This window comes from Ambystoma mexicanum, chromosome 7p (genome assembly GCF_040938575.1).
Source record: "Ambystoma mexicanum isolate Mex_15411 chromosome 7p, UKY_AmexF1_1, whole genome shotgun sequence".
Lineage (NCBI taxonomy): Eukaryota > Metazoa > Chordata > Amphibia > Caudata > Ambystomatidae > Ambystoma > Ambystoma mexicanum.
Window position 1 is genome coordinate 3,576,527 of NC_090939.1, and position 13,516 is coordinate 3,590,042.

Here is a 13,516-nt window from a genome sequence, read left to right on the forward strand (position 1 = left end):
CATGCTGCAGGCACACAGTACAGTCGCCTATCAGTGCATGTCGACAGCAGCTGTACAGTCCAGTCCTCTTCAACTGAATGCATGCTGCAGGCACACAGTACAGTCGTCTATCACTGCATGTCGACAGCAGCTGTACAGTCCAGTCCTCTTCAACTGTATGCATGCTGCAGGCACACAGTACAGTCGTCTATCACTGCATGTCGACAGCAGCTGTACAGTGCAGTCCTCTTTAACTGAATGCATGCTGCAGGCACACAGTACAGTCGTCTATCACTGCATGTCGACAGCAGCTGTACAGTGAAGTCCTCTTCAACTGAATGCATGCAGCAGGCACACAGTACAGTCGTCTATCACTGCATGTAGACAGCAGCTGTACAGTCCATTCCTCTTCAACTGACCGCATGCTGAAGGCACACAGTACAGTCATGTATCACTGCATGTCGACAGCAGCTGTACAGTGCAGTCCTCTTCAACTGAATGCATGCTGCAGGCACACAGTACAGTCGTCTATCACTGCATGTCGACAGCAGCTGTACAGTGCAGTCCTCCTCAACTGAATGCACGCTGCAGGCACACAGCACAGTCACCTTTCACTGCATGTCGACAGCAGCTGTACAGTGCAGTCCTCTTCAACTGAATGCACGCTGCAGGCACACAGCACAGTCATCAATCAGTGCATGTCGACAGCAGCTGTACAGTGCAGTCCTCTTCAACTGAATGCACGCTGCAGGCACACAGCACAGTCATGTATCAGTGCATGTCGACAGCAGCTGTACAGTCCAGTCCTCTTCAACTGAATGCATGCTGCAGGCACACAGCACAGTCGTCTATCACTGCATGTCGACATCAGCTGTAAAGTGCAGTCTTCTTCAACTGAATGCATGCTGCAAGCACACAGCGCAGTCTATCACTGCATGTCGACAGCAGCTGTACAGTGCAGTCCTCTTCAACTGAATGCATGCTGCAGGCACACAGTACAGTCGTCTATCACTGCATGTCGACAGCAGCTGTACAGTCCAGTCCTCTTCAACTGAATGCATGCTGCAGGCACACAGTACAGTCGTCTATCACTGCATGTCGACAGCAGCTGTACAGTGCAGTCCTCTTTAACTGAATGCATGCTGCAGGCACACAGTACAGTCGTCTATCACTGCATGTCGACAGCAGCTGTACAGTGAAGTCCTCTTCAACTGAATGCATGCAGCAGGCACACAGTACAGTCGTCTATCACTGCATGTAGACAGCAGCTGTACAGTCCATTCCTCTTCAACTGACCGCATGCTGAAGGCACACAGTACAGTCATGTATCACTGCATGTCGACAGCAGCTGTACAGTGCAGTCCTCTTCAACTGAATGCATGCTGCAGGCACACAGTACAGTCGTCTATCACTGCATGTCGACAGCAGCTGTACAGTGCAGTCCTCCTCAACTGAATGCACGCTGCAGGCACACAGCACAGTCACCTTTCACTGCATGTCGACAGCAGCTGTACAGTGCAGTCCTCTTCAACTGAATGCACGCTGCAGGCACACAGTACAGTCATCAATCAGTGCATGTCGACAGCAGCTGTACAGTGCAGTCCTCTTCAACTGAATGCACGCTGCAGGCACACAGCACAGTCATGTATCAGTGCATGTCGACAGCAGCTGTACAGTCCAGTCCTCTTCAACTGAATGCATGCTGCAGGCACACAGCACAGTCGTCTATCACTGCATGTCGACATCAGCTGTAAAGTGCAGTCTTCTTCAACTGAATGCATGCTGCAAGCACACAGCGCAGTCTATCACTGCATGTCGACAGCAGCTGTACAGTGCAGTCCTCTTCAACTGAATGCATGCTGCAGGCACACAGTACAGTCGTCTATCACTGCATGTCGACAGCGCTGCAGGCACACAGCACAGTCACCTTTCACTGCATGTCGACAGCAGCTGTACAGTGCAGTCCTCTTCAACTGAATGCGCGCTGCAGGCACACAGCACAGTCATCAATCAGTGCATGTCGACAGCAGCTGTACAGTGCAGTCCTCTTCAACTGAATGCATGCTGCAGGCACACAGTACAGTCGTCTATCACTGCATGTCGACAGCAGCTGTACAGTCCAGTCCTCTTCAACTGAATGCATGCTGCAGGCACACAGTACAATCATGTACCACTGCATGTCGACAGCAGCTGTACAGTGCAGCCCTCTTCAACTGAATGCATGCAGCAGGCACACAGTACAGTCGTCTATCACTGCATGTCGACAGCAGCTGTACAGTCCATTCCTCTTCAACTGACCGCATGCTGAAGGCACACAGTACAGTCCTGTATCACTGCATGTTGACAGCAGCTGTACAGTGCAGTCCTCTTCAACTGAATGCATGCTGCAGGCACACAGTACAGTCGTCTATCACTGCATGTCGACAGCAGCTGTACAGTGCAGTCCTCTTCAACTGAATGCACGCTGCAGGCACACAGCACAGTCACCTTTCACTGCATGTCGACAGCAGCTGTACAGTGCAGTCCTCTTCAACTGAATGCATGCTGCAGGCACACAGCACAGTCATCAATCAGTGCATGTCGACAGCAGCTGTACAGTGCAGTCCTCTTCAACTGAATGCACGCTGCAGGCACACAGCACAGTCATGTATCAGTGCATGTCGACAGCTGCTGTACAGTCCAGTCCTCTTCAACTGAATGCACGCTGCAGGCACACAGCACAGTCGTCTATCAGTGCATGTCGACAGCAGCTGTACAGTGCAGTCCTCTTCAACTGAATGCAAGCTGCAGGCACACAGTACAGTTGTCTATCACTGCATGTCGACAGCAGCTGTACAGTCCAGCCCTCTTCAACTGAATGCATGCTGCAGGCACACAGTACAGTCATGTACCACTGCATGTCGAGAGCAGCTGTACAGTGCAGTCCTCTTCAACTGACTGCATACTGCAGGCACACAGTACAGTCATGTACCACTGCATGTCGACAGCAGCTGTACAGTGCAGTCCTCCTCAACTGACCGCATACTGCAGGCACACAGTACAGTCATGTACCACTGCATGTCGACAGCAGCTGTACAGTGCAGTCCTCCTCAACTGACCGCATACTGCAGGCACACAGTACAGTCATGTACCACTGCATGTCGACAGCAGCTGTACAGTGCAGTCCTCTTCAACTGAATGCATACTGCAGGCACACAGTACAGTCGTCTATCAGTGCATGTCGACAGCAGCTGTACAGTCCAGTCCTCTTCAACTGAATGCATGCTGCAGGCACACAGTACAGTCGTCTATCAATGCATGGCGACAGCAGCTGTACAGTCCAGTCCTCTTCAACTGAATGCATGCTGCAGGCACACAGTACAGTAGTCTATCACTGCATGTCGACAGCAGCTGTACAGTGCAGTCCTCTTCAACTGAATGCATGCTGCAGGCACACAGTACAGTCGTCTATCACTGCATGTCGACAGCAGCTGTACAGTGAAGTCCTCTTCAACTGAATGCATGCAGCAGGCACACAGTACAGTCGTCTATCACTGCATGTCGACAGCAGCTGTACAGTCCATTCCTCTTCAACTGACCGCATGCTGAAGGCACACAGTACAGTCATGTATCACTGCATGTTGACAGCAGCTGTACAGTGCAGTCCTCTTCAACTGAATGCATGCTGCAGGCACACAGTACAGTCGTCTATCACTGCATGTCGACAGCAGCTGTACAGTGCAGTCCTCCTCAACTGAATGCACGCTGCAGGCACACAGCACAGTCACCTTTCACTGCATGTCGACAGCAGCTGTACAGTGCAGTCCTCTTCAACTGAATGCACGCTGCAGGCACACAGCACAGTCATCAATCAGTGCATGTCGACAGCAGCTGTACAGTGCAGTCCTCTTCAACTGAATGCACGCTGCAGGCACACAGCACAGTCATGTATCAGTGCATGTCGACAGCAGCTGTACAGTCCAGTCCTCTTCAACTGAATGCACGCTGCAGGCACACAGCACAGTCGTCTATCAGTGCATGTGGACACCAGCTGTACAGTGCAGTCCTCTTCAACTGAATGCATGCTGCAGGCTCACAGCACAGTCGTCTATCACTGCATGTCGACATCAGCTGTACAGTGCAGTCCTCTTCAACTGAATGCATGCTGCAGGCACACAGCACAGTCGTCTATCACTGCATGTCGACATCAGCTGTAAAGTGCAGTCTTCTTCAACTGAATGCATGCTGCAAGCACACAGCACAGTCTATCACTGCATGTCGACAGCAGCTGTACAGTGCAGTCCTCTTCAACTGAATACATGCTGCAGGCACACAGTACAGTCGTCTATCACTGCATGTCGACAGCGCTGCAGGCACACAGCACAGTCACCTTTCACTGCATGTCGACAGCAGCTGTACAGTGCAGTCCTCTTCAACTGAATGCGCGCTGCAGGCACACAGCACAGTCATCAATCAGTGCATGTCGACAGCAGCTGTACAGTGCAGTCCTCTTCAACTGAATGCATGCTGCAGGCACACAGTACAGTCGTCTATCACTGCATGTCGACAGCAGCTGTACAGTCCAGTCCTCTTCAACTGAATGCATGCTGCAGGCACACAGTACAGTCGTCTATCACTGCATGTCGACAGCAGCTGTACAGTGCAGTCCTCTTCAACTGAATGCATGCTGCAGGCACACAGTACAGTCGTCTATCACTGCATGTCGACAGCAGCTGTACAGTGAAGTCCTCTTCAACTGAATACATGCAGCAGGCACACAGTACAGTCGTCTATCACTGCATGTCGACAGCAGCTGTACAGTCCATTCCTCTTCAACTGACCGCATGCTGAAGGCACACAGTACAGTCATGTATCACTGCATGTTGACAGCAGCTGTACAGTGCAGTCCTCTTCAACTGAATGCATGCTGCAGGCACACAGTACAGTCGTCTATCACTGCATGTCGACAGCAGCTGTACAGTGCAGTCCTCTTCAACTGAATGCACGCTGCAGGCACACAGCACAGTCACCTTTCAGTGCATGTTGACAGCAGCTGTACAGTGCAGTCCTCTTCAACTGAATGCACGCTGCAGGCACACAGCACAGTCATCAATCAGTGCATGTTGACAGCAGCTGTACAGTGCAGTCCCCTTCAACTGAATGCACGCTGCAGGCACACAGCACAGTCATGTATCAGTGCATGTCGACAGCAGCTGTACAGTCCAGTCCTCTTCAACTGAATGCACGCTGCAGGCACACAGCACAGTCGTCTATCAGTGCATGTGGACACCAGCTGTACAGTGCAGTCCTCTTCAACTGAATGCATGCTGCAGGCACACAGCACAGTCGTCTATCACTGCATGTCGACACCAGCTGTACAGTGCAGTCCTCTTCAACTGAATGCATGCTGCAGGCACACAGCACAGTCGTCTATCACTGCATGTCGACAGCAGCTGTAAAGTGCAGTCTTCTTCAACTGAATGCATGCTGCAAGCACACAGCACAGTCTATCACTGCATGTCGACATCAGCTGTACACTGCAGTCCTTTTCAACTGAATGCACGCTGCAGGCACACAGCACAGTTGTCTATCATTGCATGTCAACAGCAGCTGTACAGTGCAGTACTTTTCAACTGAATGCATGCTGCAGGCACACAGTACAGTCATGTACCACTGCATGTCGACAGCAGCTGTACAGTGCAGTCCTCTTCAACTGAATGCATACTGCAGGCACACAGTACCGTCGTCTATCAGTGCATGTCGACAGCAGCTGTACAGTGCAGTCCTCTTAAACTGAATGCATGCTGCAGGCACACAGTACAGTCGCCTATCAGTGCATGTCGACAGCAGCTGTACAGTCCAGTCCTCTTCAACTGAATGCATGCTGCAGGCACACAGTACAGTCGTCTATCACTGCATGTCGACAGCAGCTGTACAGTCCAGTCCTCTTCAACTGAATGCATGCTGCAGGCACACAGTACAGTCGTCTATCACTGCATGTCGACAGCAGCTGTACAGTGCAGTCCTCTTTAACTGAATGCATGCTGCAGGCACACAGTACAGTCGTCTATCACTGCATGTCGACAGCAGCTGTACAGTGAAGTCCTCTTCAACTGAATGCATGCAGCAGGCACACAGTACAGTCGTCTATCACTGCATGTAGACAGCAGCTGTACAGTCCATTCCTCTTCAACTGACCGCATGCTGAAGGCACACAGTACAGTCATGTATCACTGCATGTCGACAGCAGCTGTACAGTGCAGTCCTCTTCAACTGAATGCATGCTGCAGGCACACAGTACAGTCGTCTATCACTGCATGTCGACAGCAGCTGTACAGTGCAGTCCTCCTCAACTGAATGCACGCTGCAGGCACACAGCACAGTCACCTTTCACTGCATGTCGACAGCAGCTGTACAGTGCAGTCCTCTTCAACTGAATGCACGCTGCAGGCACACAGCACAGTCATCAATCAGTGCATGTCGACAGCAGCTGTACAGTGCAGTCCTCTTCAACTGAATGCACGCTGCAGGCACACAGCACAGTCATGTATCAGTGCATGTCGACAGCAGCTGTACAGTCCAGTCCTCTTCAACTGAATGCATGCTGCAGGCACACAGCACAGTCGTCTATCACTGCATGTCGACATCAGCTGTAAAGTGCAGTCTTCTTCAACTGAATGCATGCTGCAAGCACACAGCGCAGTCTATCACTGCATGTCGACAGCAGCTGTACAGTGCAGTCCTCTTCAACTGAATGCATGCTGCAGGCACACAGTACAGTCGTCTATCACTGCATGTCGACAGCAGCTGTACAGTCCAGTCCTCTTCAACTGAATGCATGCTGCAGGCACACAGTACAGTCGTCTATCACTGCATGTCGACAGCAGCTGTACAGTGCAGTCCTCTTTAACTGAATGCATGCTGCAGGCACACAGTACAGTCGTCTATCACTGCATGTCGACAGCAGCTGTACAGTGAAGTCCTCTTCAACTGAATGCATGCAGCAGGCACACAGTACAGTCGTCTATCACTGCATGTAGACAGCAGCTGTACAGTCCATTCCTCTTCAACTGACCGCATGCTGAAGGCACACAGTACAGTCATGTATCACTGCATGTCGACAGCAGCTGTACAGTGCAGTCCTCTTCAACTGAATGCATGCTGCAGGCACACAGTACAGTCGTCTATCACTGCATGTCGACAGCAGCTGTACAGTGCAGTCCTCCTCAACTGAATGCACGCTGCAGGCACACAGCACAGTCACCTTTCACTGCATGTCGACAGCAGCTGTACAGTGCAGTCCTCTTCAACTGAATGCACGCTGCAGGCACACAGTACAGTCATCAATCAGTGCATGTCGACAGCAGCTGTACAGTGCAGTCCTCTTCAACTGAATGCACGCTGCAGGCACACAGCACAGTCATGTATCAGTGCATGTCGACAGCAGCTGTACAGTCCAGTCCTCTTCAACTGAATGCATGCTGCAGGCACACAGCACAGTCGTCTATCACTGCATGTCGACATCAGCTGTAAAGTGCAGTCTTCTTCAACTGAATGCATGCTGCAAGCACACAGCGCAGTCTATCACTGCATGTCGACAGCAGCTGTACAGTGCAGTCCTCTTCAACTGAATGCATGCTGCAGGCACACAGTACAGTCGTCTATCACTGCATGTCGACAGCGCTGCAGGCACACAGCACAGTCACCTTTCACTGCATGTCGACAGCAGCTGTACAGTGCAGTCCTCTTCAACTGAATGCGCGCTGCAGGCACACAGCACAGTCATCAATCAGTGCATGTCGACAGCAGCTGTACAGTGCAGTCCTCTTCAACTGAATGCATGCTGCAGGCACACAGTACAGTCGTCTATCACTGCATGTCGACAGCAGCTGTACAGTCCAGTCCTCTTCAACTGAATGCATGCTGCAGGCACACAGTACAATCATGTACCACTGCATGTCGACAGCAGCTGTACAGTGCAGCCCTCTTCAACTGAATGCATGCAGCAGGCACACAGTACAGTCGTCTATCACTGCATGTCGACAGCAGCTGTACAGTCCATTCCTCTTCAACTGACCGCATGCTGAAGGCACACAGTACAGTCCTGTATCACTGCATGTTGACAGCAGCTGTACAGTGCAGTCCTCTTCAACTGAATGCATGCTGCAGGCACACAGTACAGTCGTCTATCACTGCATGTCGACAGCAGCTGTACAGTGCAGTCCTCTTCAACTGAATGCACGCTGCAGGCACACAGCACAGTCACCTTTCACTGCATGTCGACAGCAGCTGTACAGTGCAGTCCTCTTCAACTGAATGCATGCTGCAGGCACACAGCACAGTCATCAATCAGTGCATGTCGACAGCAGCTGTACAGTGCAGTCCTCTTCAACTGAATGCACGCTGCAGGCACACAGCACAGTCATGTATCAGTGCATGTCGACAGCTGCTGTACAGTCCAGTCCTCTTCAACTGAATGCACGCTGCAGGCACACAGCACAGTCGTCTATCAGTGCATGTCGACAGCAGCTGTACAGTGCAGTCCTCTTCAACTGAATGCAAGCTGCAGGCACACAGTACAGTTGTCTATCACTGCATGTCGACAGCAGCTGTACAGTCCAGCCCTCTTCAACTGAATGCATGCTGCAGGCACACAGTACAGTCATGTACCACTGCATGTCGAGAGCAGCTGTACAGTGCAGTCCTCTTCAACTGACTGCATACTGCAGGCACACAGTACAGTCATGTACCACTGCATGTCGACAGCAGCTGTACAGTGCAGTCCTCCTCAACTGACCGCATACTGCAGGCACACAGTACAGTCATGTACCACTGCATGTCGACAGCAGCTGTACAGTGCAGTCCTCCTCAACTGACCGCATACTGCAGGCACACAGTACAGTCATGTACCACTGCATGTCGACAGCAGCTGTACAGTGCAGTCCTCTTCAACTGAATGCATACTGCAGGCACACAGTACAGTCGTCTATCAGTGCATGTCGACAGCAGCTGTACAGTCCAGTCCTCTTCAACTGAATGCATGCTGCAGGCACACAGTACAGTCGTCTATCAATGCATGGCGACAGCAGCTGTACAGTCCAGTCCTCTTCAACTGAATGCATGCTGCAGGCACACAGTACAGTAGTCTATCACTGCATGTCGACAGCAGCTGTACAGTGCAGTCCTCTTCAACTGAATGCATGCTGCAGGCACACAGTACAGTCGTCTATCACTGCATGTCGACAGCAGCTGTACAGTGAAGTCCTCTTCAACTGAATGCATGCAGCAGGCACACAGTACAGTCGTCTATCACTGCATGTCGACAGCAGCTGTACAGTCCATTCCTCTTCAACTGACCGCATGCTGAAGGCACACAGTACAGTCATGTATCACTGCATGTTGACAGCAGCTGTACAGTGCAGTCCTCTTCAACTGAATGCATGCTGCAGGCACACAGTACAGTCGTCTATCACTGCATGTCGACAGCAGCTGTACAGTGCAGTCCTCCTCAACTGAATGCACGCTGCAGGCACACAGCACAGTCACCTTTCACTGCATGTCGACAGCAGCTGTACAGTGCAGTCCTCTTCAACTGAATGCACGCTGCAGGCACACAGCACAGTCATCAATCAGTGCATGTCGACAGCAGCTGTACAGTGCAGTCCTCTTCAACTGAATGCACGCTGCAGGCACACAGCACAGTCATGTATCAGTGCATGTCGACAGCAGCTGTACAGTCCAGTCCTCTTCAACTGAATGCACGCTGCAGGCACACAGCACAGTCGTCTATCAGTGCATGTGGACACCAGCTGTACAGTGCAGTCCTCTTCAACTGAATGCATGCTGCAGGCTCACAGCACAGTCGTCTATCACTGCATGTCGACATCAGCTGTACAGTGCAGTCCTCTTCAACTGAATGCATGCTGCAGGCACACAGCACAGTCGTCTATCACTGCATGTCGACATCAGCTGTAAAGTGCAGTCTTCTTCAACTGAATGCATGCTGCAAGCACACAGCACAGTCTATCACTGCATGTCGACAGCAGCTGTACAGTGCAGTCCTCTTCAACTGAATACATGCTGCAGGCACACAGTACAGTCGTCTATCACTGCATGTCGACAGCGCTGCAGGCACACAGCACAGTCACCTTTCACTGCATGTCGACAGCAGTTGTACAGTGCAGTCCTCTTCAACTGAATGCGCGCTGCAGGCACACAGCACAGTCATCAATCAGTGCATGTCGACAGCAGCTGTACAGTGCAGTCCTCTTCAACTGAATGCATGCTGCAGGCACACAGTACAGTCGTCTATCACTGCATGTCGACAGCAGCTGTACAGTCCAGTCCTCTTCAACTGAATGCATGCTGCAGGCACACAGTACAGTCGTCTATCACTGCATGTCGACAGCAGCTGTACAGTGCAGTCCTCTTCAACTGAATGCATGCTGCAGGCACACAGTACAGTCGTCTATCACTGCATGTCGACAGCAGCTGTACAGTGAAGTCCTCTTCAACTGAATACATGCAGCAGGCACACAGTACAGTCGTCTATCACTGCATGTCGACAGCAGCTGTACAGTCCATTCCTCTTCAACTGACCGCATGCTGAAGGCACACAGTACAGTCATGTATCACTGCATGTTGACAGCAGCTGTACAGTGCAGTCCTCTTCAACTGAATGCATGCTGCAGGCACACAGTACAGTCGTCTATCACTGCATGTCGACAGCAGCTGTACAGTGCAGTCCTCTTCAACTGAATGCACGCTGCAGGCACACAGCACAGTCACCTTTCAGTGCATGTTGACAGCAGCTGTACAGTGCAGTCCTCTTCAACTGAATGCACGCTGCAGGCACACAGCACAGTCATCAATCAGTGCATGTTGACAGCAGCTGTACAGTGCAGTCCCCTTCAACTGAATGCACGCTGCAGGCACACAGCACAGTCATGTATCAGTGCATGTCGACAGCAGCTGTACAGTCCAGTCCTCTTCAACTGAATGCACGCTGCAGGCACACAGCACAGTCGTCTATCAGTGCATGTGGACACCAGCTGTACAGTGCAGTCCTCTTCAACTGAATGCATGCTGCAGGCACACAGCACAGTCGTCTATCACTGCATGTCGACACCAGCTGTACAGTGCAGTCCTCTTCAACTGAATGCATGCTGCAGGCACACAGCACAGTCGTCTATCACTGCATGTCGACAGCAGCTGTAAAGTGCAGTCTTCTTCAACTGAATGCATGCTGCAAGCACACAGCACAGTCTATCACTGCATGTCGACATCAGCTGTACACTGCAGTCCTTTTCAACTGAATGCACGCTGCAGGCACACAGCACAGTTGTCTATCATTGCATGTCAACAGCAGCTGTACAGTGCAGTACTTTTCAACTGAATGCATGCTGCAGGCACACAGCACAGCCATCTATCACTGCATGTCGACAGCAGCTGTACAGTGCAGTCCTTTTCAGCTGAATGCATGCTGCAGGCACACAGCACAGTCATCTATCATTGCATGTCGACAGCAGCTGTACAGTGCAGTCCTCTTCAACTGAATGCATGCTGCAGGCACACAGTACAGTCATCTACCACTGCATGTCGACAGCAGCTGTACTGTCCAGTCCTCTTCAAGTGAACGCATGCTGCAGGCACACAGCACAGTCATCTACCACTGCATGTCGACAGCAGCTGTACAGTGCAGTCCTCTTCAACTGAACGCCTGCTGCAGGCACACAGCACAGTCATCTACCAGTGCATGTCGACAGCAGCTGTACAGTGCAGTCCTCTTCAACTGAACGCCTGCTGCAGGCACACAGCACAGTCATCTATCACTGCATGTCGACAGCAGCTGTACAGTCCAGTCCTCTTCAAGTGAACGCATGCTGCAGGCACACAGCACAGTCATCTACCACTGCATGTCGACAGCAGCTGTACAGTGCAGTCCTCTTCAACTGAATGCATGCTGCAGGCACACAGTACAGTCGTCTGTCAGTGCATGTCGACAGCAGCTGTACAGTGCAGTCCTCTTCAACTGAATGCATGCTGCAGGCACACAGCACAGTCGTCTGTCAGTGCATGTCGACAGCAGCTGTACAGTGCAGTCCTCTTCAACTGAACGCATGCTGCAGGCACACAGCACAGTCATCTACCAGTGCATGTCCACAGCAGCTGTACAGTGCAGTCCTCTTCAACTGAACGCATGCTGCAGGCACACAGCACAGTCATCTACCACTGCATGTCCACAGCAGCTGTACAGTGCAGTCCTCTTGAACTGAACGCATGCTGCAGGCACACAGCACAGTCATCTATCACTGCATGTCCACAGCAGCTCTACAGTGCAGTCCTCTTCAACTGAACGCATGCTGCATGCACACAGCACAGTCATCTATCAGTGCATGTTGACAGCAGCTGTACAGTGCAGTCCTCTTCAACTGAACACATGCTGCAGGCACACAGCACAGTCACATACCACTGCATGTCGACAGCAGCTGTACAGTGCAGTCCTCTTCAACTGAACGCATGCTGCAGGCACACAGAACAGTCACCTATCACTGCATGTCGACAGCAGCTGTACAGTGCAGTCCTCTTCAACTGAACGCATGCTGCAGGCACACAGCACAGTCACCTATCACTGCATGTCGACAGCAGCTGTACAGTGCAGTCCTCTTCAACTGAATGCATGCTGCAGGCACACAGCACAGTCATCTGCCAGTGCATGTCGACAGCAGCTGTACAGTGCAGTCCTCTTCAACTGAACGCATGCTGCAGGCACACAGCACAGTCATCTACCACTGCATGTCGACAGCAGCTGTACAGTGCAGTCCTCTTCAACTGAACGCATGCTGCAGGCACACAGCACAGTCATCTATCACTGCATGTCGACAGCAGCTGTACAGTGCAGTCCTCTTCAACTGAGTGAATGCAGCAGGCACTCAGCACAGTCATCTATCAGTGCATGTCGACAGCAGCTGTACAGTGCAGTCCTCTTCAATTGAACGCATGCTGCAGGCACACAGCACAGTCACATACCACTGCATGTCGACAGCAGCTGTACAGTGCAGTCCTCTTCAACTGAACGCATGCTGCAGGCACACAGAACAGTCACCTATCACTGCATGTCGACAGCAGCTGTACAGTGCAGTCCTCTTCAACTGAACGCATGCTGCAGGCACACAGCACAGTCACCTATCACTGCATGTCGACAGCACTGCATGTCGACAGCAGCTGTACAGTGCAGTCCTCTTCAACTGAATGCATGCTGCAGGCACACAACACAGTCATCTATCACTGCATGTCGACAGCAGCTGTACAGTGCAGTCCTTCAACAGAATGTCGACAGCAGCTGTACAGTGCAGTCCTCTTCAACTGAATGCATGCTGCAGGCACACAGAACAGTCATCTATCACTGCATGTCGACAACAGCTGTACAGTGCAGTCCTCTCCAACTGAATGCATGCTGCAGGCACACAGTACAGTCATCTATTAGTGCATGTCGACAGCAGCTGTACAGTGCAAGCTGTACAGTCCTCTTCAACTGAACGCACACAGCAGGAACACA